This window comes from Schistocerca gregaria, chromosome 10 (assembly GCF_023897955.1).
Source record: "Schistocerca gregaria isolate iqSchGreg1 chromosome 10, iqSchGreg1.2, whole genome shotgun sequence".
Classification (NCBI taxonomy): domain Eukaryota; kingdom Metazoa; phylum Arthropoda; class Insecta; order Orthoptera; family Acrididae; genus Schistocerca; species Schistocerca gregaria.
The window spans coordinates 4,325,185-4,352,585 of NC_064929.1; positions in this window are offsets into that span (position 1 = coordinate 4,325,185).

Below are 27,401 nucleotides of genomic sequence, written 5' to 3' on the forward strand. Positions count from 1 at the left end.
GTCCACAGATTACAGAATGCCGCCAGATGTACATCGGAAACTACTACAGGTCTTCCTGGGATCGATTAAAGCGTAGACTGTTTGAGACATTACTCCCATGGAGGAAAGTGCGCATGGAGACTGTTGTATTCTATCCCGATGCAATTTCTGTGTTTCATCAACACTCTGATAGTCCACAGATTACAGGATGCCTCCAGATGTGCATCGGAATCTACTTCTGGTCTTCCAGGGAACGATCAACGTGTTGACTGTTTGAGACATTACTCCCATGGAGGAATGTGCTCATGGTGACTGTTGTATTCAATTCCGATGCAATTTCTGTGTTTCATCAACACTCGGATAGTCCACAGATTACAGAATGAAACCAGATGTGCATTGGAAACTACTACTGGTCTTCCAGGGAACGATCACAGTGTAGACTGTTAGAGACATAACTCCCATGGAGGAAACTGCTCATGGTGACTGTTGTATTCAATCCCGATGCAATTTCCGTGTTTCATCATCACTCTGATAGTCCACAGATTACAGGATGCCTCCAGATGTGCATCGGAAACTACTTCTGGTCTTCCAGGGAACGATCAAAGCGTAGACTGTTAGAGACATTACTCCCATGGAGGAATGTGCTCATGGTGACTGTTGTATTCAATCCCGATGCAATTTCTGTCTTTCATCAACACTCGGACTGTCCACAGATTACAGAATGCCTTCAGATGTGCATCGGGAACTACTACTGGTCTTCCAGGGAACGATTAAAGCGTAGACTGTTTGAGACATTACTCCCATGGAGGAAAGGGCACATGGTGACTGTTGTATTCAATCCCGATGCAATTTCTGTGTTTCATCAACACTCTGATAGTCCACAGATTACAGAATGCCACCAGATGTGCATCGGAAACTACTACTGGTCTTCCAGGGAACGATCAAAGCGTTGACTGTTTGAGACATTACTCCTGTGGAGGAAAGTGCGCATGGTGACTGTTGTATTTAATCCCGATGCAATTTCTGTGTTTCATCAACACTCAGTTAGTCCACAGATTACAGAATGCCTCCAGATGTGCATCGGAAACTACTACTGGTCTTCCAGGGAACGATCAAAGCGTAGACTGTTTGAGACATTACTCCCATGGAGGAAAGTGCGCATGGTAACTGTTGTATTCAATCCCGATGCAATTTCTGTGTTTCATCAACACTCTGATAGTCCACAGATTACAGAATGCCTCCAGATGTGCATCGGAAACTACTTGTGGTCTTCCAGCGAACGATCAAAGCGTAGACTGTTTGAGACAGTACTCCCATAGAGGAAAGTGCGCATGGTGACTGATGTATTTAATCACGATGAAATTTCTGTGTTTCATCAACACTCTGATAGTCCACAGATTACAGAATGCCGCCACACGTGCATCGGAAACTACTTCTGGTCTTCCAGGGAACGATCAAAGCGTAGACTGTTTGAGACATTACTCCCATGGAGGAAACTTCTCATGGTGACTGTTGTATTCAATCCCGATGCAATTTCTGTGTTTCATCAACACTCTGATAGTCCACAGATTACAGAATGCCTCCAGATGTGCATCAGAAACTACTTATGGTCTTCCAGGGAACGATCAAAGTGTAGACTGTTAGAGACATTACTCCCATAGAGGAAAGTGCGCATGGTGACTGTTGTATTTAATCACGATGAAATTTCTGTGTTTCATGAACACTCTGATAGTCCACGGATTACAGAATGCCTCCAGATATGCATCGAAAATTACCACTGGTCTTCCAGGGAACGATAAAAGCGTAGACTGTTTGAGACATTACTAACATGGAGAAAAGTGCGCATGATGACTCTTGTATTCAATCCCGATGCAATTTCTGTGTCTCATGAACACTTTGAAGGTCAACAGATTAAAGAATGCATCGAGATGTGCATCGATAACTACTACTGGTCTTCCAGGGAACGATCAAATCGTCGACTGTTTGAGACATTACTCCCAAGGAGGAAAGGGCGCATGGTGACTGTTGTATTCAATCCCGATGCAATTTCTGTGTTTCATCAACGCTCTAATAGTCCACAGATTACAGAATACCACCAGATGTGCATCGGAAACTACTACTGGTCTTCCAGGGAACGATCAAAGCGTAGCCTGTTTGAGGCATAACTCCCGTGGAGGAGAGTGCGCATGGTGACTGTTGCATTCAATGCCGATGCAATTTCTGTGTTTCATCAACACTCTGATAGTCCACAGATTACAGAATGCCACCAGATGTGCATCGGACACTACTTCTGGACTTCCAGGGAACGATCAAAGCGTAGACTGTTTGAGACACTACTGTCATGGAGGAAAGTGCGCATGGTGACTGTTGTATTCAATCCCGATGCAACTTCTGTGTTTCATCAACACTCTGATAGTCGACAGATTACAGGATGCTTCCAGATGTGCATCGGCAGCTACTTCTGGTCTTCCAGGGAACGATCAAAGCTTATACTGTTTGAGACATTACTCCCATGGAGGAAAGTGAGGATGGTGACTGTTGTATTCCACCCCGATGCAAGTTCTGTGTTTCATCAACACTCTGATAGTCCACAGATTACAGAATGCCCCCAGACGTGCATAGGAAACTACTACTGGTCTTCCAGGGAACGATCAAAGCGTTGACTGTTTGAGACATTACTCCCATGGAGGAAACTGCTCATGGTGACTGTTGTATTCAATCCCGATGCAATTTCTGTGTTTCATCAACACTCTGATAGTCCACAGATAACAGGATGCCTCCAGATGTGCATCGGAAACTACTTCTGGTCTTCCAGGGAACGATCAAAGCGTAGAATGTTTGACACACTACTTCCATGGAGGAAATTGCGCATGGTGAATGTTGTATTCAATCCCGATGCAACTTCTGTGTTTCATCAACACTATGATAGTCCACAGATTACAGAATGAAACCAGATGTGCATTGTAAACTACTACTGGTCTTCCAGGGAACGATCACAGTGTAGACTGTTAGAGACATAACTCCCAATGAGGAAAGTGCGCATGGTGACAGTAGTATTCAATCCCGCGGCAATTTCTGTGTTTCATCAACACTCGGATAGTCCACAGATTACAGGATGCCTCCAGATGTGCATCGAAAACTACTTCTGGTCTTCCAGGGAACGATCAAAGCGTAGACTGTTTGAGACATTACTCCCATGGAGGAATGTGCTCATGGTGACTGTTGTATTCAATCCCGATGCAATTTCTGTGCTTCATCAACACTCTGATAGTCCACCGATTACAGAATACCACCAGACGTGCATCGGAAACTACTACTGGTCTTCAAGGGATCGATCAAAGCGTAGACGGTTTGAGACATTACTCCCGTGCAGGAAAGTTCGCATGGTGACTGTTGTATTTAATCCCGATGCAATTTCTGTTTTTCATTAACACTCTGATAGTCCACAGATTACAGAATGCCACCAGATGTGCATCGGAAACTACTTCTGGTCTTCCAGGGAACGATCAAGCGTAGACTGTTTGAGACACTACTCCCATGGAGGAAAGTGCGCATATTGACTGTTGTATTCAATCCCGATGCAATTTCTGTGTTTCATCAACACTCTGATAGGCCACACATTACAGAATGCCCCCAGACGTGCATCGGAAACTACTACTGGTCTTCCAGGGAACGATCAAAGCGTAGCCTGTTTGAGACATTACTCCCATAGAGGAAAGTGCGCATGGTGACTGTTTTATTCAATCTCGATGCAATTTCTGTGTTTCAACAACTCTCCGATAGTCCACAGATTACAGAATGCCGCCAGATGTACATCGGAAACTACTACAGGTCTTCCTGGGATCGATTAAAGCGTAGACTGTTTGAGACATTACTCCCATGGAGGAAAGTGCGCATGGAGACTGTTGTATTCTATCCCGATGCAATTTCTGTGTTTCATCAACACTCTGATAGTCCACAGATTACAGGATGCCTCCAGATGTGCATCGGAATCTACTTCTGGTCTTCCAGGGAACGATCAACGTGTTGACTGTTTGAGACATTACTCCCATGGAGGAATGTGCTCATGGTGACTGTTGTATTCAATTCCGATGCAATTTCTGTGTTTCATCAACACTCGGATAGTCCACAGATTACAGAATGAAACCAGATGTGCATTGGAAACTACTACTGGTCTTCCAGGGAACGATCACAGTGTAGACTGTTAGAGACATAACTCCCATGGAGGAAACTGCTCATGGTGACTGTTGTATTCAATCCCGATGCAATTTCCGTGTTTCATCATCACTCTGATAGTCCACAGATTACAGGATGCCTCCAGATGTGCATCGGAAACTACTTCTGGTCTTCCAGGGAACGATCAAAGCGTAGACTGTTAGAGACATTACTCCCATGGAGGAATGTGCTCATGGTGACTGTTGTATTCAATCCCGATGCAATTTCTGTCTTTCATCAACACTCGGACTGTCCACAGATTACAGAATGCCTTCAGATGTGCATCGGGAACTACTACTGGTCTTCCAGGGAACGATTAAAGCGTAGACTGTTTGAGACATTACTCCCATGGAGGAAAGGGCACATGGTGACTGTTGTATTCAATCCCGATGCAATTTCTGTGTTTCATCAACACTCTGATAGTCCACAGATTACAGAATGCCACCAGATGTGCATCGGAAACTACTACTGGTCTTCCAGGGAACGATCAAAGCGTTGACTGTTTGAGACATTACTCCTGTGGAGGAAAGTGCGCATGGTGACTGTTGTATTTAATCCCGATGCAATTTCTGTGTTTCATCAACACTCAGTTAGTCCACAGATTACAGAATGCCTCCAGATGTGCATCGGAAACTACTACTGGTCTTCCAGGGAACGATCAAAGCGTAGACTGTTTGAGACATTACTCCCATGGAGGAAAGTGCGCATGGTAACTGTTGTATTCAATCCCGATGCAATTTCTGTGTTTCATCAACACTCTGATAGTCCACAGATTACAGAATGCCTCCAGATGTGCATCGGAAACTACTTGTGGTCTTCCAGCGAACGATCAAAGCGTAGACTGTTTGAGACACTACTCCCATGGAGGAAAGTGCGCATTGTGACTGTTGTATTCAATCCCGATGCAATTTCTGTGTTTCATCAACACTCTGATAGTCCACAGATTACAGGATGCTTCCTGATGTGCATCGGAAATTACTTCAGGTCTTCCAGGGAACGATCAAAGCGTAGACTGTTTGAGGCATTACTACCGTGGAGGAGAGTGCGCATGGTGACTGTTGCATTCAAAGCCGATGCAATTTCTGTGTTTCATCAACACTCTGATAGTCCACAGATTACAGAATGCCTCCAGATGTGCATCAGAAACTACTTATGGTCTTCCAGGGAACGATCAAAGCGTAGACTGTTAGAGACATTACTCCCATAGAGGAAAGTGCGCATGGTGACTGTTGTATTTAATCACGATGAAATTTCTGTGTTTCATCAACACTCTGATAGTCCACGGATTACAGAATGCCTCCAGATATGCATCGGAAATTACCACTGGTCTTCCAGGGAACGATAAAAGCGTAGACTGTTTGAGACATTACTAACATGGAGAAAAGTGCGCATGATGACTCTTGTATTCAATCCCGATGCAATTTCTGTGTCTCATCAACACTTTGAAGGTAAACAGATTAAAGAATGCATCGAGATGTGCATCGATAACTACTACTGGTCTTCCAGGGAACGATCAAATCGTAGACTGTTTGAGACATTACTCCCGAGTTGGAAAGTGCGCATGGTGACTGTTGTATTCAATCCCGATGCAATTTCTGTGTTTCATCAACACTCTGATAGCCCACAGATTACATAATGCTCCCAGACGTGCATCAGAAACTACTTCTGGTCTTCCAGGGAACGATCAAAGCGTAGACTGTTAGAGACATTACTCCCATAGAGGAAAGTGCGCATGGTGACTGATGTATTTAATCCCGATGCCATTTCTGTGTTTCATCAACTCTCCGATAGTCCACAGATTACAGAATGCCACCAGATGTACATCGGAAACTACTACTGGTCTTCCTGGGAACGATTAAAAGCGTAGACTGTTTGAGACATTACTCCCATGGAGGAAAGTGCGCATGGAGACTGTTGTATTCTATCCCGATGCAATTTCTGTGTTTCATCAACACTCTGATAGTCCACAGATTACAGAATGCCTCCACATGTGCATCAGAAACTACTTATGGTCTTCCAGGGAACGATCAAAGCGTAGACTGTTAGAGACATTACTCTCATAGAGGAAAGTGCGCATGGTGACTGTTGTATTTAATCACGATGAAATTTCTGTGTTTCATCAACACTCTGATAGTCCACGGATTACAGAATGCCTCCAGATATGCATCGGAAATTACCACTGGTCTTCCAGGGAACGATAAAAGCGTAGACTGTTTGAGACATTACTAACATGGAGAAAAGTGCGCATGATGACTCTTGTATTCAATCCCGATGCAATTTCTGTGTCTCATCAACACTTTGAAGGTCAACAGATTAAAGAATGCATCGAGATGTGCATCGATAACTACTACTGGTCTTTCAGGGAACGATAAAATCGTAGACTGTTTGAGACATTACTCCCGAGTTGGAAGTGCGCATGGTGACTGTTGTATTCAATCCCGATGCAATTTCTGTGTTTCATCAACACTCTGATAGTCCACAGATTACATAATGCTCCCAGACGTGCATCAGAAACTACTTCTGGTCTTCCACGGAACGATCAAAGCGTAGACTGTTAGAGACATTACTCCCATAGAGGAAAGTGCGCATGGTGACTGATGTATTTAATCCCGGTGCCATTTCTGTGTTTCATCAACTCTCCGATAGTCCACAGATTACAGAATGCCACCAGATGTACATCGGAAACTACTACTGGTCTTCCTGGGAACGATTAAAAGCGTAGACTGTTTGAGACATTACTCCCATGGAGGAAAGTGCGCATGGAGACTGTTGTATTCTATCCCGATGCAATTTCTGTGTTTCATCAACACTCTGATAGTCCACAGATTACAGGATGCCTCCAGATGTGCATCGGAAACTACTTCTGGTCTTCCAGGGAACGATCAAAGCGTAGACTGTTTGAGACATTACTCCCATGGAGGAATGTGCTCATGGTGACTGTTGTATTCATTCCCGATGCAATTTCTGTGTTTCATCGACACTCGGATAGTCCACAGATTACAGAATGCCTCCCGATGTGCATCGGAAACTACTACTGGTCTTCCAGGGAACGATTAAAGCGTAGACTGCTTGAGACATTACTCCCAAGGAGGAAAGTGCGCATAGTGACTGTTGTATTCAATCCCGATGCAATTACTGTGTTTCATCAACGCTCTAATAGTCCACAGATTACAGAATACCACCAGATGTGCATCGGAAACTACTACTGGTCTTCCTGGGAACGATTAAAAGCGTAGACTGTTTGAGACATTACTCCCATGGAGGAAAGTGCGCATGGAGACTGTTGTATTCTATCCCGATGCAATTTCTGTGTTTCATCAACACTCTGATAGTCCACCGATTACAGAATGCCACGAGACGTGCATCGGAAACTACTACTGGTCTTCAAGGGATCGATCAAAGCGTAGACGGTTTGAGACATTACTCCCGTGCAGGAAAGTTCGCATGGTGACTGTTGTATTCAATCCCGATGCAATTTCTGTTTTTCATTAACACTCTGATAGTCCACAGATTACAGAATGCCACCAGATGTGCATCGGAAACTACTTGTGGTCTTCCAGGGAACGATCAAGCGTAGACTGTTTGAGACACTACTCCCATGGAGGAAAGTGCGCATATTGACTGTTGTATTCAATCCCGATGCAATTTCTGTGTTTCATCAACACTCTGAAAGTCCACAGATTGCAGGATGCTTCCTGATGTGCATCGGAACCTACTTCTGGTCTTCCAGGGAACTATCAAAGCGTAGACTGTTTTAGACATTACTCCCATGGAGGAGAGGGCGCATGGTGACTGTTGCATTCAATCCCGATGCAATTTCGGTGTCTCATCAACACTTTGATAGTCCACAGATTACAGAATGCCACCAGATTTGCATCGGACACTACTTCTGGACTTCCAGGGAACGATCAAAGCGTAGACTGTTAGAGACATTACTCACATGGAGGAAGGTGCGCATGGTGACTGTTGTATTCAATCCCGATGGATTTTCTGTGTTTCATCAACACTCTGATAGTCCACAGTTTACAGAATGCCTCCAGATGTGCATCAGAAACTACTTATGGTCTTCCAGGGAACGATCAAAGCGTACACTGTTAGATACATTACCCCCATAGAGGAAAGTGCGCATGGTGACTGTTGTATTTAATCACGATGAAATTTCTGTGTTTCATCAACACTCTGATAGTCCACAGATTACAGAATGCCTCCAGATGTGCATCTGAAAATACCACTGGTCTTCCAGGGAACGATCAAAGCGTAGACTGTTTGAGACATTACTAACATGGAGAAAAGTGCGCATGATGACTCTTGTATTCAATCCCGATGCAATTTCTGTGTCTCATCGACACTTTGAAGGTTAACAGATTAAGGAATGCATCGAGATGTGCATCGGTAACTACTACTGGTCTTCCAGGGAACGATCAAATCGTAGACTGGTTGAGACATTACTCCCGAGGAGGAAAGTGCGCATGGTGACTGTCGTATTCAATCCCGATGCAATTTCTGTGTTTCATCAACACTCTGATAGTCCACAGATTAAGAATGCCTCCAGATGTGCATCAGAAACTACTTCTGGTCTTCCAGGGAACGATTAAAGCGTAGACTGTTTGAGACATTACTCCCATGGAGGAAAGGGCACATGGTGACTGTTGTATTCAATCCCGATGCAATTTCTGTGTTTCATCAACACTCTGATAGTCCACAGATTACAGAATGCCACCAGATGTGCATCGGAAACTACTACTGGTCTTCCAGGGAACGATCAAAGCGTCGACTGTTTGAGACATTACTCCTGTGGAGGAAAGTGCGCATGGTGACTGTTGTATTTAATCCCGATGCAATTTCTGTGTTTCATCAACACTCAGTTAGTCCACAGATTACAGAATGCCTCCAGATGTGCATCGGAAACTACTACTGGTCTTCCAGGGAACGATCAAAGCGTAGACTGTTTGAGACATTACTCCCATGGAGGAAAGTGCGCATGGTAACTGTTGTATTCAATCCCGATGCAATTTCTGTGTTTCATCAACACTCTGATAGTCCACAGATTTCAGAATGCCTCCAGATGTGCATCGGAAACTACTTGTGGTCTTCCAGGGAACGATCAAAGCGTAGGCTGTTTGAGACACTACTCCCATGGAGGAAAGTGCGCATGGTGACTGTTGTATTCAATCCCGATGCAATTTCTGTGTTTCATCAACACTCTGATAGTCCACAGATTACAGAATGCCTCCAGATGTGCATCAGAAACTACTTATGGTCTTCCAGGGAACGATCAAAGCGTAGACTGTTAGAGACATTACTCTCATAGAGGAAAGTGCGCATGGTGACTGTTGTATTTAATCACGATGAAATTTCTGTGTTTCATCAACACTCTGATAGTCCACGGATTACAGAATGCCTCCAGATATGCATCGGAAATTACCACTGGTCTTCCAGGGAACGATAAAAGCGTAGACTGTTTGAGACATTACTAACATGGAGAAAAGTGCGCATGATGACTCTTGTATTCAATCCCGATGCAATTTCTGTGTCTCATCAACACTTTGAAGGTCAACAGATTAAAGAATGCATCGAGATGTGCATCGATAACTACTACTGGTCTTTCAGGGAACGATAAAATCGTAGACTGTTTGAGACATTACTCCCGAGTTGGAAGTGCGCATGGTGACTGTTGTATTCAATCCCGATGCAATTTCTGTGTTTCATCAACACTCTGATAGTCCACAGATTACATAATGCTCCCAGACGTGCATCAGAAACTACTTCTGGTCTTCCACGGAACGATCAAAGCGTAGACTGTTAGAGACATTACTCCCATAGAGGAAAGTGCGCATGGTGACTGATGTATTTAATCCCGGTGCCATTTCTGTGTTTCATCAACTCTCCGATAGTCCACAGATTACAGAATGCCACCAGATGTACATCGGAAACTACTACTGGTCTTCCTGGGAACGATTAAAAGCGTAGACTGTTTGAGACATTACTCCCATGGAGGAAAGTGCGCATGGAGACTGTTGTATTCTATCCCGATGCAATTTCTGTGTTTCATCAACACTCTGATAGTCCACAGATTACAGGATGCCTCCAGATGTGCATCGCAAACTACTTCTGGTCTTCCAGGGAACGATCAAAGCGTAGACTGTTTGAGACATTACTCCCATGGAGGAATGTGCTCATGGTGACTGTTGTATTCATTCCCGATGCAATTTCTGTGTTTCATCGACACTCGGATAGTCCACAGATTACAGAATGCCTCCCGATGTGCATCGGAAACTACTACTGGTCTTCCAGGGAACGATTAAAGCGTAGACTGCTTGAGACATTACTCCCAAGGAGGAAAGTGCGCATAGTGACTGTTGTATTCAATCCCGATGCAATTACTGTGTTTCATCAACGCTCTAATAGTCCACAGATTACAGAATACCACCAGATGTGCATCGGAAACTACTACTGGTCTTCCTGGGAACGATTAAAAGCGTAGACTGTTTGAGACATTACTCCCATGGAGGAAAGTGCGCATGGAGACTGTTGTATTCTATCCGGATGCAATTTCTGTGTTTCATCAACACTCTGATAGTCCACCGATTACAGAATGCCACGAGACGTGCATCGGAAACTACTACTGGTCTTCAAGGGATCGATCAAAGCGTAGACGGTTTGAGACATTACTCCCGTGCAGGAAAGTTCGCATGGTGACTGTTGTATTCAATCCCGATGCAATTTCTGTTTTTCATTAACACTCTGATAGTCCACAGATTACAGAATGCCACCAGATGTGCATCGGAAACTACTTGTGGTCTTCCAGGGAACGATCAAGCGTAGACTGTTTGAGACACTACTCCCATGGAGGAAAGTGCGCATATTGACTGTTGTATTCAATCCCGATGCAATTTCTGTGTTTCATCAACACTCTGAAAGTCCACAGATTGCAGGATGCTTCCTGATGTGCATCGGAACCTACTTCTGGTCTTCCAGGGAACTATCAAAGCGTAGACTGTTTTAGACATTACTCCCATGGAGGAGAGGGCGCATGGTGACTGTTGCATTCAATCCCGATGCAATTTCGGTGTCTCATCAACACTTTGATAGTCCACAGATTACAGAATGCCACCAGATTTGCATCGGACACTACTTCTGGACTTCCAGGGAACGATCAAAGCGTAGACTGTTAGAGACATTACTCACATGGAGGAAGGTGCGCATGGTGACTGTTGTATTCAATCCCGATGGATTTTCTGTGTTTCATCAACACTCTGATAGTCCACAGTTTACAGAATGCCTCCAGATGTGCATCAGAAACTACTTATGGTCTTCCAGGGAACGATCAAAGCGTACACTGTTAGATACATTACCCCCATAGAGGAAAGTGCGCATGGTGACTGTTGTATTTAATCACGATGAAATTTCTGTGTTTCATCAACACTCTGATAGTCCACAGATTACAGAATGCCTCCAGATGTGCATCTGAAAATACCACTGGTCTTCCAGGGAACGATCAAAGCGTAGACTGTTTGAGACATTACTAACATGGAGAAAAGTGCGCATGATGACTCTTGTATTCAATCCCGATGCAATTTCTGTGTCTCATCGACACTTTGAAGGTTAACAGATTAAGGAATGCATCGAGATGTGCATCGGTAACTACTACTGGTCTTCCAGGGAACGATCAAATCGTAGACTGGTTGAGACATTACTCCCGAGGAGGAAAGTGCGCATGGTGACTGTCGTATTCAATCCCGATGCAATTTCTGTGTTTCATCAACACTCTGATAGTCCACAGATTAAGAATGCCTCCAGATGTGCATCAGAAACTACTTCTGGTCTTCCAGGGAACGATTAAAGCGTAGACTGTTTGAGACATTACTCCCATGGAGGAAAGGGCACATGGTGACTGTTGTATTCAATCCCGATGCAATTTCTGTGTTTCATCAACACTCTGATAGTCCACAGATTACAGAATGCCACCAGATGTGCATCGGAAACTACTACTGGTCTTCCAGGGAACGATCAAAGCGTCGACTGTTTGAGACATTACTCCTGTGGAGGAAAGTGCGCATGGTGACTGTTGTATTTAATCCCGATGCAATTTCTGTGTTTCATCAACACTCAGTTAGTCCACAGATTACAGAATGCCTCCAGATGTGCATCGGAAACTACTACTGGTCTTCCAGGGAACGATCAAAGCGTAGACTGTTTGAGACATTACTCCCATGGAGGAAAGTGCGCATGGTAACTGTTGTATTCAATCCCGATGCAATTTCTGTGTTTCATCAACACTCTGATAGTCCACAGATTTCAGAATGCCTCCAGATGTGCATCGGAAACTACTTGTGGTCTTCCAGGGAACGATCAAAGCGTAGGCTGTTTGAGACACTACTCCCATGGAGGAAAGTGCGCATGGTGACTGTTGTATTCAATCCCGATGCAATTTCTGTGTTTCATCAACACTCTGATAGTCCACAGATTACAGGATGCTTCCTGATGTGCATCGGAAACTACTTCAGGTCTTCCAGGGAACGATCAAAGCGTAGACTGTTTGAGGCATTACTCCCGTGGAGGAGAGTGCGCATGGTGACTGTTGCATTCAATGCCGATGCAATTTCTGTGTTTCATCAACACTCTGATAGTCCACAGATTACAGAATGCCACCAGATGTGCATCGGACACTACTTCTGTACTTCCAGGGAACGATCAAAGCGTAGACTGTTTGAGACACTACTGTCATGGAGGAAAGTGCGCATGGTGACTGTTGTATTCAATCCCGATGCAACTTCTGTGTTTCATCAACACTCTGATAGTCGACAGATTACAGGATGCTTCCAGATGTGCATCGGCAGCTACTTCTGGTCTTCCAGGGAACGATCAAAGCTTATACTGTTTGAGACATTACTCCCATGGAGGAAAGTGAGGATGGTGACTGTTGTATTCAATCCCGATGCAAGTTCTGTGTTTCATCAACACTCTGATAGTCCACAGATTACAGAATGAGCCCAGACGTGCATAGGAAACTACTACTGGTCTTCCAGGGAACGATCAAAGCGTTGACTGTTTGAGACATTACTCCCATGGAGGAAACTGCTCATGGTGACTGTTGTATTCAATCCCGATGCAATTTCTGTGTTTCATCAACACTCTGATAGTCCACAGATTACAGAATGCCTCCAGATGTGCATCAGAAACTACTTCTGGTCTTCCAGGGAACGATCAAAGCGTAGACTGTTAGAGACATTACTCCCATAGAGGAAAGTGCGCATGGTGACTGATGTATTTAATCACGATGAAATTTCTGTGTTTCATCAACACTCTGATAGTCCACAGATTACAGAATGCCGCCACACGTGCATCGGAAACTACTTCTGGTCTTCCAGGGAACGATCAAAGAGTAGACTGTTTGAGACATTACTCACATGGAGGAAACTGCTCATGGTGACTGTTGCATTCAATCCCGATGCAATTTCTGTGTTTCATCAACACTCTGATAGTCCACAGATTACATAATGCTCCCAGACGTGCATCGGAAACTACTACTGGTCTTCCAGGGAACGATCAAAGCGTAGCCTGTTTGAGACATTACTTCCATAGAGGAAAGTGCGCATGGTGACTGTTGTATTCAATCCCGATGCCATTTCTGTGTTTCATCAACTCTCCGATAGTCCACAGATTACAGAATGCCACCAGATGTACATCGGAAACTACTACTGGTCTTCCTGGGAACGATTAAAAGCGTAGACTGTTTGAGACATTACTCCCATGGAGGAAAGTGCGCATGGAGACTGTTGTATTCTATCCCGATGCAATTTCTGTGTTTCATCAACACTCTGATAGTCCACAGATTACAGGATGCCTCCAGATGTGCATCGGAAACTACTTCTGGTCTTCCAGGGAACGATCAAAGCGTAGACTGTTTGAGACATTACTCCCATGGAGGAATGTGCTCATGGTGACTGTTGTATTCATTCCCGAAGCAATTTCTGTGTTTCATCGACACTCGGATAGTCCACAGATTACAGAATGCCTCCCGATGTGCATCGGAAACTACTACTGGTCTTCCAGGGAACGATTAAAGCGTAGACTGTTTGAGACATTACTCCCAAGGAGGAAAGGGCGCATGGTGACTGTTGTATTCAATCCCGATGCAATTACTGTGTTTCATCAACGCTCTAATAGTCCACAGATTACAGAATACCACCATATGTGCATCGGAAACTACTACTGGTCTTCCAGGGAACGATCAAGGGGGAGCCTGTTTGAGACATTACTCCCATAGAGGAAAGTGCGCATGGTGACTGTTGTATTCAATCCCGATGCAATTACTGTGTTTCATCAACACTCTGATAGTCCACCGATTACAGAATGCCACCAGACGTGCATCGGAAACTACTACTGGTCTTCCAGGGAACGATCAAAGCGTAGACTGTTTTAGACATTACTCCCATGGAGGAGAGTGCGCATGGTGACTGTTGCATTCAATCCCGATGCAATTTCGGTGTCTCATCAACACTTTGATAGTCCACAGATTACAGAATGCCACCAGATTTGCATCGGACACTACTTCTGGACTTCCAGGGAACGATCAAAGCGTAGACTGTTAGAGACATTACTCCCATAGAGGAAAGTGCGCATGGTGACTGATGTATTTAATCACGATGAAATTTCTGTGATTCATCAACACTCTGATAGTCCACAGATTACAGAATGCCGCCACACGTGCATCGGAAACTACTTCTGGTCTTCCAGGGATCGATCAAAGAGTAGACTGTTTGAGACATTACTCCCATGGAGGAAACTGCTCATGGTGACTGTTGTATTTAATCCCGATGCAATTTCTGTGTTTCATCAACACTCAGTTAGTCCACAGATTACAGAATGCCTCCAGATGTGCATCGGAAACTACTACTGGTCTTCCAGGGAACGATCAAAGCGTAGACTGTTTGAGACATTACTCCCATGGAGGAAAGTGCGCATGGTAACTGTTGTATTCAATCCCGATGCAATTTCTGTGTTTCATCAACACTCTGATAGTCCACAGATTTCAGAATGCCTCCAGATGTGCATCGGAAACTACTTGTGGTCTTCCAGGGAACGATCAAAGCGTAGGCTGTTTGAGACACTACTCCCATGGAGGAAAGTGCGCATGGTGACTGTTGTATTCAATCCCGATGCAATTTCTGTGTTTCATCAACACTCTGATAGTCCACAGATTACAGGATGCTTCCTGATGTGCATCGGAAACTACTTCAGGTCTTCCAGGGAACGATCAAAGCGTAGACTGTTTGAGGCATTACTCCCGTGGAGGAGAGTGCGCATGGTGACTGTTGCATTCAATGCCGATGCAATTTCTGTGTTTCATCAACACTCTGATAGTCCACAGATTACAGAATGCCACCAGATGTGCATCGGACACTACTTCTGTACTTCCAGGGAACGATCAAAGCGTAGACTGTTTGAGACACTACTGTCATGGAGGAAAGTGCGCATGGTGACTGTTGTATTCAATCCCGATGCAACTTCTGTGTTTCATCAACACTCTGATAGTCGACAGATTACAGGATGCTTCCAGATGTGCATCGGCAGCTACTTCTGGTCTTCCAGGGAACGATCAAAGCTTATACTGTTTGAGACATTACTCCCATGGAGGAAAGTGAGGATGGTGACTGTTGTATTCAATCCCGATGCAAGTTCTGTGTTTCATCAACACTCTGATAGTCCACAGATTACAGAATGAGCCCAGACGTGCATAGGAAACTACTACTGGTCTTCCAGGGAACGATCAAAGCGTTGACTGTTTGAGACATTACTCCCATGGAGGAAACTGCTCATGGTGACTGTTGTATTCAATCCCGATGCAATTTCTGTGTTTCATCAACACTCTGATAGTCCACAGATTACAGAATGCCTCCAGATGTGCATCAGAAACTACTTCTGGTCTTCCAGGGAACGATCAAAGCGTAGACTGTTAGAGACATTACTCCCATAGAGGAAAGTGCGCATGGTGACTGATGTATTTAATCACGATGAAATTTCTGTGTTTCATCAACACTCTGATAGTCCACAGATTACAGAATGCCGCCACACGTGCATCGGAAACTACTTCTGGTCTTCCAGGGAACGATCAAAGAGTAGACTGTTTGAGACATTACTCCCATGGAGGAAACTGCTCATGGTGACTGTTGCATTCAATCCCGATGCAATTTCTGTGTTTCATCAACACTCTGATAGTCCACAGATTACATAATGCTCCCAGACGTGCATCGGAAACTACTACTGGTCTTCCAGGGAACGATCAAAGCGTAGCCTGTTTGAGACATTACTTCCATAGAGGAAAGTGCGCATGGTGACTGTTGTATTCAATCCCGATGCCATTTCTGTGTTTCATCAACTCTCCGATAGTCCACAGATTACAGAATGCCACCAGATGTACATCGGAAACTACTACTGGTCTTCCTGGGAACGATTAAAAGCGTAGACTGTTTGAGACATTACTCCCATGGAGGAAAGTGTGCATGGAGACTGTTGTATTCTATCCCGATGCAATTTCTGTGTTTCATCAACACTCTGATAGTCCACAGATTACAGGATGCCTCCAGATGTGCATCGGAAACTACTTCTGGTCTTCCAGGGAACGATCAAAGCGTAGACTGTTTGAGACATTACTCCCATGGAGGAATGTGCTCATGGTGACTGTTGTATTCATTCCCGAAGCAATTTCTGTGTTTCATCGACACTCGGATAGTCCACAGATTACAGAATGCCTCCCGATGTGCATCGGAAACTACTACTGGTCTTCCAGGGAACGATTAAAGCGTAGACTGTTTGAGACATTACTCCCAAGGAGGAAAGGGCGCATGGTGACTGTTGTATTCAATCCCGATGCAATTACTGTGTTTCATCAACGCTCTAATAGTCCACAGATTACAGAATACCACCATATGTGCATCGGAAACTACTACTGGTCTTCCAGGGAACGATCAAGGGGGAGCCTGTTTGAGACATTACTCCCATAGAGGAAAGTGCGCATGGTGACTGTTGTATTCAATCCCGATGCAATTACTGTGTTTCATCAACACTCTGATAGTCCACCGATTACAGAATGCCACCAGACGTGCATCGGAAACTACTACTGGTCTTCCAGGGAACGATCAAAGCGTAGACTGTTTTAGACATTACTCCCATGGAGGAGAGTGCGCATGGTGACTGTTGCATTCAATCCCGATGCAATTTCGGTGTCTCATCAACACTTTGATAGTCCACAGATTACAGAATGCCACCAGATTTGCATCGGACACTACTTCTGGACTTCCAGGGAACGATCAAAGCGTAGACTGTTAGAGACATTACTCACATGGAGGAAGGTGCGCATGGTGACTGTTGTATTCAATCCCGATGGATTTTCTGTGTTTCATCAACACTCTGATAGTCCACAGATTACAGAATGCCTCCAGATGTGCATCTGAAAATACCACTGGTCTTCCAGGGAACGATCAAAGCGTAGACTGTTTGAGACATTACTAACATGGAGAAAAGTGCGCATGATGACTCTTGTATTCAATCCCGATGCAATTTCTGTGTCTCATCGACACTTTGAGGGTTAACAGATTAAGGAATGCATCGAGATGTGCATCGGTAACTACTACTGGTCTTCCAGGGAACGATCAAATCGTAGACTGGTTGAGACATTACTCCCGAGGAGGAAAGTGCGCATGGTGACTGTCGTATTCAATCCCGATGCAATTTCTGTGTTTCATCAACACTCTGATAGTCCACAGATTACAGAATGCCTCCAGATGTGCATCAGAAACTACTTCTGGTCTTCCAGGGAACGATCAAAGCGTAGACTGTTAGAGACATTACTCCCATAGAGGAAAGTGCGCATGGTGACTGATGTATTTAATCACGATGAAATTTCTGTGATTCATCAACACTCTGATAGTCCACAGATTACAGAATGCCGCCACACGTGCATCGGAAACTACTTCTGGTCTTCCAGGGATCGATCAAAGAGTAGACTGTTTGAGACATTACTCCCATGGAGGAAACTGCTCATGGTGACTGTTGTATTCAATCCCGATGCAATTTCTGTGTTTCATCAACACTCTGATAGTCCATAGATTACAGAATGCTTCCAGATGTGCATCAGAAACTACTTATGGTCTTCCAGGGAACGATCAAAGCGTAGACTGTTAGAGACATTACTCCCATAGAGGAAAGTGCGCATGGTGACTGTTGTATTTAATCACGATGAAATATCTGTGTTTCATCAACACTCTGATAGTCCACGGATTACAGAATGCCTCCAGATATGCATCGGAAATTACCACTGGTCTTCCAGGGAACGATAAAAGCGTAGACTGTTTGAGACATTACTAACATGGAGAAAAGTGCGCATGGTGACTCTTGTATTCAATCCCGATGCAATTTCTGTGTCTCATCAACACTTTGAAGGTCAACAGATTAAAGAATGCATCGAGATGTGCATCGATAACTACTACTGGTCTTCCAGGGAACGATCAAATCGTAGACTGTTTGAGACATTTCTCCCGAGTTGGAAAGTGCGCATGGTGACTGTTGTATTCAATCCCGATGCAATTTCTGTGTTTCATCAACACTCTGATAGTCCACAGATTACATAATGCTCCCATACGTGCATCGGAAACTACTACTGGTCTTCCAGGGAACGATCAAAGCGAAGCCTGTTTGAGACATTACTCCCATAGAGGAAAGTGCGCATGGTGACTGTTGTATTCAATCCCGATGCCATTTCTGTGTTTCATCAACTCTCCGATAGTCCACAGATTACAGAATGCCACCAGATGTACATCGGAAACTACTACAGGTCTTCCTGGGAACGATTAAAAGCGTAGACTGTTTGAGACATTACTCCCATGGAGGAAAGTGCGCATGGAGACTGTTGTATTCTATCCCGATGCAATTTCTGTGTTTCATCAACACTCTGATAGTCCACAGATTACAGGATGCCTCCAATTGTGCATCGGAAACTACTTCTGGGCTTCCAGGGAACGATCAAAGCGTAGACTGTTTGAGACATTACTCCCATGGAGGAATGTGCTCAGGGTGACTGTTGTATTCATTCCCGATGCAATTTCTGTGTTTCATCGACACTCGGATAGTCCACAGATTACAGATTGCCTCCCGATGTGCATCGGAAACTACTACTGGTCTTCCAGGGAACGATTAAAGCGTAGACTGTTTGAGACATTACTCCTAAGGAGGAAAGGGCGCATGGTGGCTGTTGTATTCAATCCCGATGCAATTTCTGTGTTTCATCAACGCTCTAATAGGCCACAGATTACAGAATACCACCAGATGTGCATCGGAAACTAATTGTGGTCTTCCAGGGAACGATCAAGCGTAGACTGTTTGAGACACTACTCCCGTGCAGGAAAGTTCGCATGGTGACTGTTGTATTCAATCCCGATGCAATTTCTGTTTTTCATTAACACTCTGATAGTCCACAGATTACAGAATGCCACCAGATGTGCATCGGAAACTAATTGTGGTCTTCCAGGGAACGATCAAGCGTAGACTGTTTGAGACACTACTCCCATGGAGGAAAGTGCGCATATTGACTGTTGTATTCAATCCCGATGCAATTTCTGTGTTTCATCAACACTCTGAAAGTCCACAGATTGCAGGATGCTTCCTGATGTGCATCGGAAACTACTTCTGGTCTTCCAGGGAACGATCAAAGCGTAGACTGTTTTAGACATTACTCCCATGGAGGAGAGTGCGCATGGTGACTGTTGCATTCAATCCCGATGCAATTTCGGTGTCACATAAACACTTTGATAGTCCACAGATTACAGAATGCCACCAGATTTGCATCGGACACAACTTCTGGACTTCCAGGGAACGATCAAAGCGTAGACTGTTAGAGACATTACTCACATGGAGGAAGGTGCGCATGGTGACTGTTGTATTCAATCCCGATGGATTTTCTGTGTTTCATCAACACTCTGATAGTCCACAGTTTACAGAATGCCTCCAGATGTGCATCAGAAACTACTTATGGTCTTCCAGGGAACGATCAAAGCGTACACTGTTAGATACATTACGCCCATAGAGGAACGTGCGCATGGTGACTGTTGTATTTAATCACGATGAAATTTCTGTGTTTCATCAACACTCTGATAGTCCACAGATTACAGAGTGCCTCCAGATGTGCATCTGAAAATACCACTGGTCTTCCAGGGAACGATCAAAGCGTAGACTGATTGAGACATTACTAACATGGAGAAAAGTGCGCATGATGACTCTTGTATTCAATCCCGATGCAATTTCTGTGTCTCATCGACACTTTGAAGGTTAACAGATTAAGGAATGCATCGAGATGTGCATCGGTAACTACTACTGGTCTTCCAGGGAACGATCAAATCGTAGACTGGTTGAGACATTACTCCCGAGGAGGAAAGTGCGCATGGTGAATGTCGTATTCAATCCCGATGAAATTTCTGTGTTTCATCAACACTCTGATAGTCCACAGATTACAGAATGCCTCCAGATGTGCATCAGAAACTACTTCTGGTCTTCCAGGGTACGATCAAAGCGTAGACTGTTAGAGACATTACTCCCATAGAGGAAAGTGCGCATGGTGACTGATGTATTTAATCAGGATGAAATTTCTGTGCTTCATCAACACTCTGATAGTCCACCGATTACAGAATGCCACCAGACGTGCATCGGAAACTACTACTGGTCTTCAAGGGATCGATCAAAGCGTAGACGGTTTGAGACATTACTCCCGTGCAGGAAAGTTCGCATGGTGACTGTTGTATTCAATCCCGATGCAATTTCTGTTTTTCATTAACACTCTGATAGTCCACAGATTACAGAATGCCACCAGATGTGCATCGGAAACTAATTGTGGTCTTCCAGGGAACGATCAAGCGTAGACTGTTTGAGACACTACTCCCATGGAGGAAAGTGCGCATATTGACTGTTGTATTCAATGCCGATGCAATTTCTGTGTTTCATCAACACTCTGAAAGTCCACAGATTGCAGGATGCTTCCTGATGTGCATCGGAAACTACTTCTGGTCTTCCAGGGAACGATCAAAGCGTAGACTGTTTTAGACATTACTCCCATGGAGGAGAGTGCGCATGGTGACTGTTGCATTCAATCCCGATGCAATTTCGGTGTCACATCAACACTTTGATAGTCCACAGATTACAGAATGCCACCAGATTTGCATTGGACACAACTTCTGGACTTCCAGGGAACGATCAAAGCGTAGACTGTTAGAGACATTACTCACATGGAGGAAGGTGCGCATGGTGACTGTTGTATTCAATCCCGATGGATTTTCTGTGTTTCATCAACACTCTGATAGTCCACAGTTTACAGAATGCCTCCAGATGTGCATCAGAAACTACTTATGGTCTTCCAGGGAACGATCAAAGCGTACACTGTTAGATACATTACGCCCATAGAGGAAAGTGCGCATGGTGACTGTTGTATTTAATCACGATGAAATTTCTGTGTTTCATCAACACTCTGATAGTCCACCGATTACAGAGTGCCTCCAGATGTGCATCTGAAAATACCACTGGTCTTCCAGGGAACGATCAAAGCGTAGACTGATTGAGACATTACTAACATGGAGAAAAGTGCGCATGATGACTCTTGTATTCAATCCCGATGCAATTTCTGTGTCTCATCGACACTTTGAAGGTTAACAGATTAAGGAATGCATCGAGATGTGCATCGGTAACTACTACTGGTCTTCCAGGGAACGATCAAATCGTAGACTGGTTGAGACATTACTCCGGAGGAGGAAAGTGCGCATGGTGAATGTCGTATTCAATCCCGATGAAATTTCTGTGTTTCATCAACACTCTGATAGTCCACAGATTACAGAATGCCTCCAGATGTGCATCAGAAACTACTTCTGGTCTTCCAGGGTACGATCAAAGCGTAGACTGTTAGAGACATTACTCCCATAGAGGAAAGTGCGCATGGTGACTGATGTATTTAATCAGGATGAAATTTCTGTGTTTCATCAACACTCTGATAGTCCACAGATTACACAATGCCGCCACACGTGCATCGGAAACTACTTCTGGTCTTCCAGGGAACGATCAAAGAGTAGACTGTTTGAGACATTACTCCCATGGAGGAAACTGCTCATGGTCACTGTTGTATTCAATCCCGATGCAATTTCTGTGTTTCATCAACACTCTGATAGTCCACAGATTACAGAATGCCTCCAGATGTGCATCAGAAACGACTTATGGTCTTCCAGGGAACGATCAAAGCGTAGACTGTTAGAGACATTACTCCCATAGAGGAAAGTGCGCATGGTGACTGTTGTATTTAATCACGATGAAATTTCTGTGTTTCATCAACACTCTGATAGTCCACGGATTACAGAATGCCTCCAGATATGCATCGGAAATTACCACTGGTTTTCCAGGGAACGATAAAAGCGTAGACTGTTTGAGACATTACTAACATGGAGAAAAGTGGGCATGATGACTCTTGTATTCAATTCCGATGCAATTTCTGTGTCTCATCAACTCTCCGATAGTCCACAGATTACAGAATGCCACCAGATGTATATCGGAAACTACTACTGGTCTTCCTGGGAAGGATTAAATGCGTAGACTGTTTGAGACATTTCTCCCATGGAGGAAAGTGCGCATGGAGACTGTTGTATTCTATCGCGATGCAATTTCTGTGTTTCATCAACACTCTGATAGTCCACAGATTACAGGATGCCTCCAGATGTGCATCGGAAACTTCTTCTGGTCTTCAAGGGATCGATCAAAGCGTAGACGGTTTGAGACATTACTCCCGTGCAGGAAAGTTCGCATGGTGACTGTTTTATTCAATCCCAATGCAATTTCTGTTTTTCATTAACACTCTGATAGTCCACAGATTACAGAATGCCACCAGATGTGCATCGGAAACTACTTGTGGTCTTCCAGGGAACGATCAAGCGTAGACTGTTTGAGACACTACTCCCATGGAGGAAAGTGCGCATATTGACTGCTGTATTCAATCCCGATGCAATTTCTGTGTTTCATCAACACTCTGAAAGTCCACAGATTGCAGGATGCTTCCTGATGTGCATCGGAAACTACTTCTGGTCTTCCAGGGAACGATCAAAGCGTAGACTGTTTTAGACATTACTCCCATGGAGGAGAGTGCGCATGGTGACTGTTGCATTCAATCCCGATGCAATTTCGGTGTCTCATCAACACTTTGATAGTCCACAGATTACAGAATGCCACCAGATTTGCATCGGACACTACTTCTGGACTTCCAGGGAACGATCAAAGCGTAGACTGTTAGAGACATTACTCACATGGAGGAAGGTGCGCATGGTGACTGTTGTATTCAATCCCGATGGATTTTCTGTGTTTCATCAACACTCTGATAGTCCACAGTTTACAGAATGCCTCCAGATGTGCATCAGAAACTACTTATGGTCTTCCAGGGAACGATCAAAGCGTACACTGTTAGATACATTACCCCCATAGAGGAAAGTGCGCATGGTGACTGTTGTATTTAATCACGATGAAATTTCTGTGTTTCATCAACACTCTGATAGTCCACAGATTACAGAATGCCTCCAGATGTGCATCTGAAAATACCACTGGTCTTCCAGGGAACGATCAAAGCGTAGACTGTTTGAGACATTACTAACATGGAGAAAAGTGCGCATGCTGACTCTTGTATTCAATCCCGATGCAATTTCTGTGTCTCATCGACACTTTGAAGGTTAACAGATTAAGGAATGCATCGAGATGTGCATCGGTAACTACTACTGGTCTTGCAGGGAACGATCAAATCGTAGACTGGTTGAGACATTACTCCCGAGGAGGAAAGTGCGCATGGTGACTGTCGTATTCAATCCCGATGAAATTTCTGTGTTTCATCAACACTCTGATAGTCCACAGATTACAGAATGCCCCCAGACGTGCATCGGAAACTACTACTGGTCTTCCAGGGAACGATCAAAGCGTTGACTGTTTGAGACATTACTCCCATGGAGAAAGGTGCGCATGGTGACTGTTGTATTCAATCCCGATGCAATTTCTGTGTTTCATCAACACTCTGATAGTCCACAGATTACAGAATGCCTCCAGATGTGCATCAGAAACTACTTATGGTCTTCCAGGAAACGATCAAAGCGTAGACTGTTAGAGAAATTACTCCTATAGAGGAAAGTGCGCATGGTGACTGTTGAATTTAATCACGATGAAATTTCTGTGTTTCATCAACACTCTGATAGTCCACAGATTACAGAATGCCTCCAGATGTGCATCGGAAATTACCAGTGGTCTTCCAGGGAACGATCAAAGCGTAGACTATTTGAGACATTAATAACATGGAGAAAAGTGCGCATGATGACTCTTGTATTCAATCACGATGCAATTTCTGTGTCTCATCAACACTTTGAAGGTCAACAGATTAAAGAATGCATCGAGATGTGCATCGATAACTACTACTGGTCTTCCAGATAACGATCAAATCGTAGACTGTATGAGATATTACTCCCGAGGAGGATAGTGCTCATGGTGACTGTTGTATTTAATCCCGATGCAATTTCTGTGGTTCATCAACACTCTGATAGTCGACAGATTACAGAATGCCCCCAGACGTGCATCGGAAACTACTACTGGTCTTCCAGGGATCGATCAAGGCGTAGCCTGTTTGAGACATTACTCCCATAGAGGAAAGTGCGCATGGTGGCTGTTGTATTCAATCCCGATGCCATTTCTGTGTTTCATCAACTCTCCGATAGTCCACAGATTACAGAATGCCACCAGATGCACATCGAAAACTACTACTGGTCTTCCTGGGAACGATTAAAGCGTAGACTGTTTGAGACATTACTCCCATGGAGGAAAGTGCGCATGGAGACTGTTGTATTCTATCACGATGCAATTTCTGTGTTTCATCAACACTCTGATAGTCCACAGATTACAGGATGCCTCCAGATGTGCATCGGAAACTACTTCTGGTGTTCCAGCGAACGATCAAAGCGTAGACTGTTTGAGACACTACTCCCATGGAGGAAAGTGCGCATGGTGACTGTTGTATTCAATCCCGATGCAATTTCCGTGTTTCATCAACACTCTGATAGTCCACAGATCACAGAATGTTACCAGATGAACATCGGCAACTACTACTGGTGTTCCAGGGAACGATCAAAGCGTAGACTGTTTGAGACATATCTCCCATGGAGGAAAGTGTGCATGGTGACTGTAGTATTGAATCCCGATGCAATTTCTGTGTTTCATCAACACACTGCTAGTCCACAGATTACAGAATTCCAATAGATGTGCATCGGAAACTACTACTGGGCTTCCAGGGATCGATCAAAGCGTAGACTGTTTGAGACATACCTCCCGTGGAGGAAAGTGCGCATGGTGCCTGTTGTATTCAATCCCGATGCAATTTCTGTGTTTCATCAACACTCTGATGGTCCACAGATTACAGAATGCCACCAAATGTACATCGGATACTACTACTGTTCTTCCAGGGAACGATCAAAGCGTAGACTGTTTGAGACATAACTCGCATGGAGGAAAGTGACCATGGTGAATGTAGTATTCAATCCCGATGCAATTTCTGTGTTTCATCAACTCTCTGATAGTCCACAGATTACAGGATGCCTTCAGATGTGCATCGGAAACTACTTCTGGTCTTCCAGGGAACGATCAAAGCGTAGAGTGTTTGAGACATTACTCCCGTGGAGGAAAGTGCGCATGGTGACTGTTGTATTCAATCCCGATGCAATTTGTGTATATCATCAACACTCTGACAGTCCACAGATTACAGAATGCCTCCAGATGTGCATCGGAAACTATTTCTGGTCTTCCAGGGAACGATCAAAGCGTAGACTGTTTGAGACATTACTCCCGTGGCGGAAAGTGCGCATGATGACTGTAGTATTCAATCCCGATGCAATTTCTGTGTTTCATCAACACTCTGATAGTCCACAGATTACAGAATGCCACCAGACGTGCATCGGAAACTACTACTGGTCTTCCAGGGATCGATCAAAGCGTAGACGGTATGAGACATAACTCCCGTGCAGGAAACTCCGCATGGTGACTGTTGTATTCAATCCCGATGCAATTTCTGTGTTTCATTAACACTCTGATAGTCCACAGATTACAGAATGCATCCAGATGTCCATCGGAAACTACTACTGGTCTTCATTGAACGATCAAAGCGTAGACTGTTTCAGACATTACTAACATGGAGGCAAGTGCGCATGGTGACTGTAGTATTCAATCCCGATGCAATTTCTGTGTTTCATCAACACACTGATAGTCCACAGATTAAGGAATGCTACCAGATGTGCATCGGAAACTACTACTGCTCTTCCAGGGAACGATCAAATCGTAGACTGTTTGAGACATTACTCCTGTGGAGGAAAGTACGCATGATGACTGTTGTATTCAACCCCGATGCACTTTCTGTGTTTCATCAACACTCTGATAGTCCACAGATTACAGAATGAAACGGATGTGCATCGGAAACTACTACTGGTCTTCCAGGGACCGATCAAAGCGTAGACAGTTTGAGACATTACTCCCGTGGAGGAAAGTGTGGATGGTGACTTTTGTATTCAATCCCGATGCAATTTCTGTGTTTGATCAACACTGTGATAGTCCACAGATTACAGAATTCCACCAGACGTGCATCGTAAACTACTACTGGACTTCCAGGGAACGATCAAAGCGTATTTTTTATGAGACACTACTCTCATGGAAGAAAGTGCGCATGGTGACTGTTGTATTCAATCCCGATGCAATTTCTGTGTTTCATCAACACTCTGATAGTCCACAGATTACAGAATGCCTCCAGATGTGCATCGGAAACTACTTGTGGTCTTCCATGGAACGATCAAAGTGTAGACTGTTTGAGACACTACTCCCGTGGAGAGAAGTGCGCATGGGGACTGTTGTATTCAATCCCGATGCAATTTTTGTGTTTCATCAACACTCTGATAGTCCATAGATTACAGGATGCTTCCTGATGTGCATCGGAAACTACTTCCGGTCTTCCAGGGAACGATCAAAGCGTAGACTGTTTGAGACCATACTCCCATGGAGGTGAGTGCGCATGGTGACTGTTGCATTCAATCCCGATGCAATTTCTGTGTTTCATCAACACTGTGAAAGTCCACAGATTACAGAATACCACCAGATGTGCATCTGACACTACT